Here is a 7,193-nt window from a genome sequence, read left to right as displayed (position 1 = left end):
ATGCTGGGAGTTGTAGTTTTGCAACAGCTGGAGGCACACTGGTTTGTAAACACTAGCATACACTACAACTCCCAGCATGTGTCATTCAGGAGTCCCCCCCCCCCTCCCCCTTCACATATAGGGGGAGATTTATCAAAACCTGTGCATAGGAAAACTTGCCCAGTTGCTCATAGCAACCAATCAGCTTGCTGCTTTCATTTTTATGAAGGCCTGTGAAAAATGAAAGAAGCAATCTGATTGGTTGCTATGGACAACTGGGCAAGTTTTCCTCTGAACAGGTTTTGATAAATCTCCCCCATAGAGATCATTCCCAGTCTGAGATTTATTCTCCTGCAGTCCATACATCTCTAGTGTTGAGCGGCATAGGCCATATTCGAATTCGCGAATATTCGCGAATATATGGACGAATATTCGTCATATATTCGCGAATATTCGCATATTCGTTATATCCTCGTTTTATTTTCGCATATGCGCAAATTCGCGTATGCAAAAATTAACATATGTGAAAATTAGCATATACAAAATTAGCATACGCGAAAATTCGGATATGCGAAAATGAGCATATGCTAATTTTCGCATATGCGAATTTTCGCGCGCCAGTCTCGCACAGTAGTATTACAGCCTTCTTTACACCACACAAGCTGGAAGCAGAGAGGGGTGATCACTGTGATGAGTACTGTGAAGAAAAAAAAAAAAAAAAACGAATATTCGTAATTACGAATATATAGCGCTATATTCGCGAAATTCGCGAATTTGCGAATATGCGATATTCGCGAATAATATTCGAATTGCGAATATTCGCGAGCAACCCTATACATCTCCAGCCCGTGCACCTTCTCATCCTCCCCTTCAGATAACACTTATCTTCTCTGTGTTCATTCTCCTGTGCAGACCTGCGTCCTTAGAATACAGAGCAGGGGGAGGGGAGGTGAGGAGCTGTGTACTCAGCTGGATGAGATGAGGGGGCGTGGCTTATTCCTCTCATGCAGACAGAGAGAAAAATAAAGCTGTGACATCTTGTCCACAACAGACTCAGAACTGTGGACAACAGTAAAAGAAAACCCTCTGAACTACAGAACTTCCTGCCCAACAAACAGGTAAGAAAAACACACACATGCTGCCAAAACATATAACACATGTATATTGCAAAAAAACTAAACTTACAAAGAAGATGCCATATAGTCAAAAAAATTAACCACCGGAGTACCCCTTTAAGACGCACGTAAGCAAATATGAAGTTACGGCACTGTAATTTCATATTTCCCTCTGGCAGGAGGTCTGGACCAATCACAGGTCTGCTCAGGAAATATGAAATTACAGTGCTGTAATTTCATATTCCTGTCGGCCGGGTCCGTTCCCCGACCACCCGCCCGCTGTTGCAGAACTAAAACTCCCAGCATACACTTACAGTGAGGACATGCTGGGAGTTATAGTTACAACAGCTTGTGAGCAGGTGGTAGAAATGGGTGGATGGCCGGGGAGTGGAGCCAGCCGGCTGGAATATTAATTTACAGCACTGTAATTTAATATTTCCCCGGAAGACCTGTGATTGGTCCAAACCTCCTGGCCATTCACAGCTGCCAGAGGGAAATATGAAGTTACAGTGCCGTAACTTCATTTTCCCCACTGGGAAGCCAGAGAGTGGAGCACAATGCCGCCCGCTTCCTTGTCACGTGCCCACGCTGCACTACCACAACTCCCAACATGCCCTTACAGTAAGGACATGCTGGGAGTTCCAGTGGTGTGGTGCAGGCGGAAGATGTGCGGGCAGGTGATTGTAACCCACTCGCCCGCGACACATGACTGCAACTCCCAGCATGCCCTTATAATAAGAACATGCTGGGAGTTGTAGTTGTGCGGCGTGGGTGGGCAGAAGATGTGCAGGCAGGTGACAAGCTGGTCACCCACCCGCACGCACATTGTTTGCCTTCCTGCCCGTGCCGCACGACTACAACTCCCAGCTTGTCCTTATTGTAAGGGTATGCTGGGAGTTGTAGTCATCCGGAGGGTGGGCGGAAGATGTGCGGGCAGGTGATAAGCTTGCAACCCTCCCGCACATCTCCTTCTCGAGCAACACGATTACAACTCCCAGCATGCTCTTACAGTAAGGACATGCTGGGAGTTGTAGTCGTGTGGCAGGGCGGGTGACAAGCTTGTCACCTGCCCCTGCTGCACAAGTACAACTCAACACATTGAAGAGTTAGGGCACTATCTCAGTAATGGACCATAGGCCACTTAATACATACATACATACATTAATACACCAAAAATTTAGGCCAAAAGAAATGGTCATAAAAGTATTAATCTTTATCACAAAAAATGCTTAAAGAGTACCTGTCATCATCTAAACTTTCCCTGATCCCCCTTCCCATCTGTCCCCTTCTCTAACTGTCTATCCCTGTGTTTATTGAGGTTTAAAACACTGTGGAAATACCTTTTTTTATCCCTCTTCATTAGCTCAGGAGCACTGTCTTTCTGAGGGGTGGAAGGAGGCGGGTCCTGGCAGACATGATGTCACATGAAGCCTGGCTGGGGCTCTGCTTCTGCCAGTCTTCCTGTATGCTCCTCTCCCTCTGCAACAGTGTTTCCCAACCAGGGCACCTCCAGCTGTTGCAAAACTACAACTCCCAGCATGCCCAGACAGCCAACAGCTGTCCAGACATGCTGGGAGTTGTAGTTTTGCAACAGCTGGAGGCACCCTGGTTGGGAAACACTGCAGTGTGCATACAGACTAAGTACAGGTGAGGGACGGCAGCCTCTGTCTCTCTCTCTCCTGTGTCTCTCTGCACTAAAATGTCAATTCTGAGAACCAGGGGCTGAGGGAGCAATTACAGAGGCAGTAAGTAAGATGAATGTCAGGGGGGGGGGGGGGGGGGGGGTGGGCGGCACAGAGCAGGGAGTGCAGTGAGATAATACAATGTATAAGATAACATGTGGTGAGGGGCAGGGAGAACACAGAGCAGGGGGGAGGGGGAGGTGACTGGCTGTTATATGAGAGGTATGTGCAGGCTTGTAGCTCACAGGCTGGGAGCGAATCCTGAGCTGAGAATACTGAACTTCCGGTGGAAGGACCAGAGCCCTTCAGCATTAGTCCTAAAAGCTGTATACTTACTATGAAAAGCATAGGATGCTGCTTGCAGACCAGGCATAGAAGAGTGACCCCTAGTGGCCAAAAGTATAAAATGAAAAAACTGGTATAAATATTAATATTTTTTAATGAAGATATATTACAATACCTCTTCATTTATGATTATGAACAACATATTAAAAGGTTTTGTTGATGACAGGTACTCTTTAAAACAATTCAACAGATTAAAACAACAGCATTGGTGAGAGGACGGTTACACACACCGAAGAACGAGAGATGAGGATATCGCAGAAGGCGCCTGGTGACAGTTATAAACCTACATAAAAATAGGTTAAAATTTGAGATGGTATCACAAGTGATATGTCCAATAGGGTAAAGACTGCGCAACAGTAACTAAGACAATGATAGTTATATAATGCAAGGGAAAAGGCTGGAAGAAATAAGGTCACAGACAGCAATATAGAGCAATATAGAGCAATATAGCAATATTATAATATAATATATTATATGTTACACTATTGCATGTTACACTATTGTAATTACTTACCCTCTTACACTGTTTTTATATTCATGTATTTATTTACATGTTTTGCACTTATACTTATATTTTGTTATGTAATTTTTTCACAGGCTATTTCTGAATTTGAAATATGCTTCTCCTTCTGTTGGTGGGTGAGTTTTTTTTTTCTTTTGCACCTTCACGTTTTGAGCACAATCCTTTGCAGCACCCCGGTGTTACCTGTCTGTTTTTGTCCGTAACTCTTTAGCATTCAGTAACCTAGCAACCATCACTCAGGCGCATCACGTGACGGCCGACGCAAGGCGCGCTTACATCATGCGCGTCTGTGTGTATGCGCACTCCCGGAGAATCAGTGTGAATTGACTGCGCTGCGACTGACGTGAGTCTCGCACATCGCGATTCTTCCGCAGTGATGTGCGCATCACATGACCGTGCGCACGTCACTGTGTTAATCCCGGTGCATTGCTGTGGAATGAGATTTGCCATAGAATGAGATGGTCCGCCTCCATCACATCCTATTGGCTCTCTCTTGTCACGTGACATATTTAAACGTCACGCATCGATGCGCACAGCAGTGTCAGTTTGGCTATCACAGGGAGAGGATCTCCTCACCCTGTGATAGCTGAAGGTGTACGGAGCTCTCATGGCCTCTGTGGCCCGACAGAAGTTCACACATGTACGCAGCTCATACGGCTGCCTCATATACATTTACTGTTGATCCACAGCGCTATCGGGATCTCGATGCCCGATGGCGCTGTCATCAGGATCCCCACGCCCGCAGCTGTACTCCCCGTCCCCAGCAGCTGTACTCCCCGTCCCCCGCAGCTGTACTCCCCGTCCCCCGCAGCTGTACTCCCCGTCCCCCGCATCTCTACTCCCCGTCCCCCGCAGTTCTACTCCCCGTCCCCCGCATCTCTACTCCCCGTCCTACGCAGCTGTACTCCCCGTCCCCCGCATCTCTACTCCCCGTCCCCCGCAGCTCTACTCCCCGTCCTACGCAGCTCTACTCCCCGTCCCCTGTGAACGCTCAGGGAGCGATCCACAGCGCTATGTGGATTCCTACGCCCCGATGGCGCTGTCATCAGTGTGCGTCCCCGCGAGCGTCCCTCCGTAGCTCTACTCCCCGTCCCGTTAGCGCTCAGGGAGCGGGGAACAGAAAGTAGAGCATCGGGCGCAGGTAAAGTAGTACTGCACATGCGCAGCACTACGCGAATAACTTAACCTGCGCCCGATGCTCTACTTTCTGTTCCCCACTCCCTGAGCGTTAACGGGACGGGGAGTAGAGCTGCGGGGGACGGGGAGTAGAGCTGCGGGGGGCGGAGGACGGGGAGTAGAGCTGCGGGCGTGGGGCGCTCGCGGGGACGCACACTGATGACAGCGCCATCGGGCATCGGGATCCTGATAGCGCTGTGGATCAACAGTAAATGTATATGAGGCAGCCGTATGAGCTGCGTACATGTGTGAACTTCTGTCGGGCCACAGAGGCCATGAGAGCTCCGTACAGCTTCAGCTATCACAGGGTGAGGAGATCCTCTCCCTGTGATAGCCAAATTGACACTGCTGTGCGCATCTATGCGTGACGTTTAAATATGTCACGTGACAAGAGAGAGCCAATAGGATGTGATGGAGGCGGACCATCTCATTCTATGGCAAATCTCATTCCACGGCAATGCACCGGATACCCAACGGCATCTACGGGCGGTGCATAGACATGTTGAATCACATGACAGGCGAGTATGATGTTCATTGGCGGGCTCTGTGTACTTAAAAGGCTGGCTTCCTTCCTGAGACACGCCCCTTGACAAAGCCTTAGCGAAAACGCGTTCAGGGTGAGGTATTGAGGTATATGGTGTGGCCGGTCTCTATATTGCTATCTGTGACCTTGTTTCTTCCAGCCTTTTCCCTTGCATTGTATAACTAGCATTGTACATATCACTTACTTGTGATCCCATCTCAAATTTTAACCTATTGTTATGTAGGTTTATAACTGTCACCAGGCGCCTTCTGCGATATCCTCATCTCTTGTTCTTCGGTGTGTGTAACCGTCCTCTCACCAATGCTGTTGTTTTAATCTGTTGAATTGTTTTAAGCATTTTTTGTAATGAAGATAAATACTTTTATGACCATTTCTTTTGGCCTCAATTTTTGGTGTACAAGTACAACTCCCAGCATGCCCTTACAGTAAGGGCATGCTGGGAGTTGTAGTCATGCAGCGGGGGCAGGTGACAAGCACATCTCTCACCGGCCTGTTTCACAAGACTACAACTTCCAGCATGTCCTTACTGTAAAGGCATGCTGGAAGTTGTAGTTATGCGGTGGGGCAGGTGGCAAGCTTGTCACCCGTCCGCACGTCTCCCTCCCGCACTGCATTACTGCAGTTCCCAGCATGTACTTATTGTAAGGGCATGCTGGGAGTTGTAGTCATGCGGAACGGGCGGCAGGAGATGTGCGAACAGGTAACAAGCTTCCCTGACTTGCTTGTCACAAGCCTGCACATCTCCCACCAGCCTGCTGTCGCATGACTACAACTCCCAGATTGCCCTTACAGTGAGGACATGCTGGGAGTTGAAGTCGTGCAACGCGGGCGGAAGATGTGCGGGCGGGGGACAAGCTTGTCATCTGCCCGTACATCTCCCTCCCACATTGCATGACTACAACTCCCAGCATGCCCTTACAGTAAGGACATGCTGGGAGTTGCAGTGGTGTGGTGCAGGTGGGGGAAAGATGTGCGGGCAGGTGATTGTCACCTACCCTCACATTTCCCGCCTGCGTCACACAACTACAGCTCCTAGCACACCCTTACAGTAAGGACATGCTGGGAGTTGTAGTGGTGTGGCGCGGGGCGAAGATGTGCGGGCAGGTCATTGTCACCCACACACACATCTCCCACTCACCCCACACGACTACAACTCCCAGCATGCCCTTACAATAAGGACATGCTGGGAGTTGTGGTCATAAGGCACGGGCGGCAGGAGATGTGCGAGCGGGTGACAAGCTTCCCTGACTTGCTTGTTGCCCGCCTGCACATCTCCCACCAGCCTGCTGTCGTGTGACTACAATTCCCAGCTTGACCTTACAGTGAGGACATGCTGGGAGTTGTAGTCGTGCGGTGACGGGCGGGTGACCAAAAATTGTACTAACCTATTTTCTGTTTTTCTTCTTCTCATTTCAGTTCCGTGTATCCCGTGGACTACTTCGGATTTGGTGTACTACTATGATGACCGGCGTTTTTTTTATATTGTTAATTAAATGGTTAATGAGGGCTGATGGAGGAGTGTTTTTTTTTAAATACGTTTTTTTTTTTACTTGTGTGTTTTTATTTTATTTATTTCTTAATTTATTTACTTTACAGGCTTAGTAGTGGAAGCTGTCTCATAGACGGAATCCATTACTAAGCCAGGGCTTAGCATTAGCCCCAAAAACAGCTAGCTTTATCTTAATTCTGTAGGTCCATATGGATACAAGGATACCTGACTTATATAGGTTTTATTTTATTTTACAACTTAAATTTTTTTTATAACTACATGCAGCAAAATTAGTATGTTTAAAATTGTCCAATTCTGACCAGTATAACTTTTTTATTTT

General features: G+C 48.0%; 1 long non-coding RNA gene across 1 annotated transcript; it reads left to right on the top strand.

Annotated features, from left to right (window-relative positions):
• The first annotated feature begins 815 nt into the window (after window positions 1-815).
• Window positions 816-6,872, top strand: LOC130294080 (uncharacterized). The gene is made up of 3 exons (XR_008848374.1): window positions 816-1,097; window positions 3,719-3,760; window positions 6,781-6,872. It is a non-coding gene; the product is annotated as an uncharacterized LOC130294080 (long non-coding RNA).
• The last annotated feature ends 321 nt before the right edge of the window (window positions 6,873-7,193 follow it).

Source organism: Hyla sarda, chromosome 10, assembly GCF_029499605.1.
Source record: "Hyla sarda isolate aHylSar1 chromosome 10, aHylSar1.hap1, whole genome shotgun sequence".
Lineage (NCBI taxonomy): Eukaryota > Metazoa > Chordata > Amphibia > Anura > Hylidae > Hyla > Hyla sarda.
The sequence above is the reverse complement of the archived record's forward strand: the minus strand, read 5'-3'. Positions and strand labels throughout refer to the sequence as shown.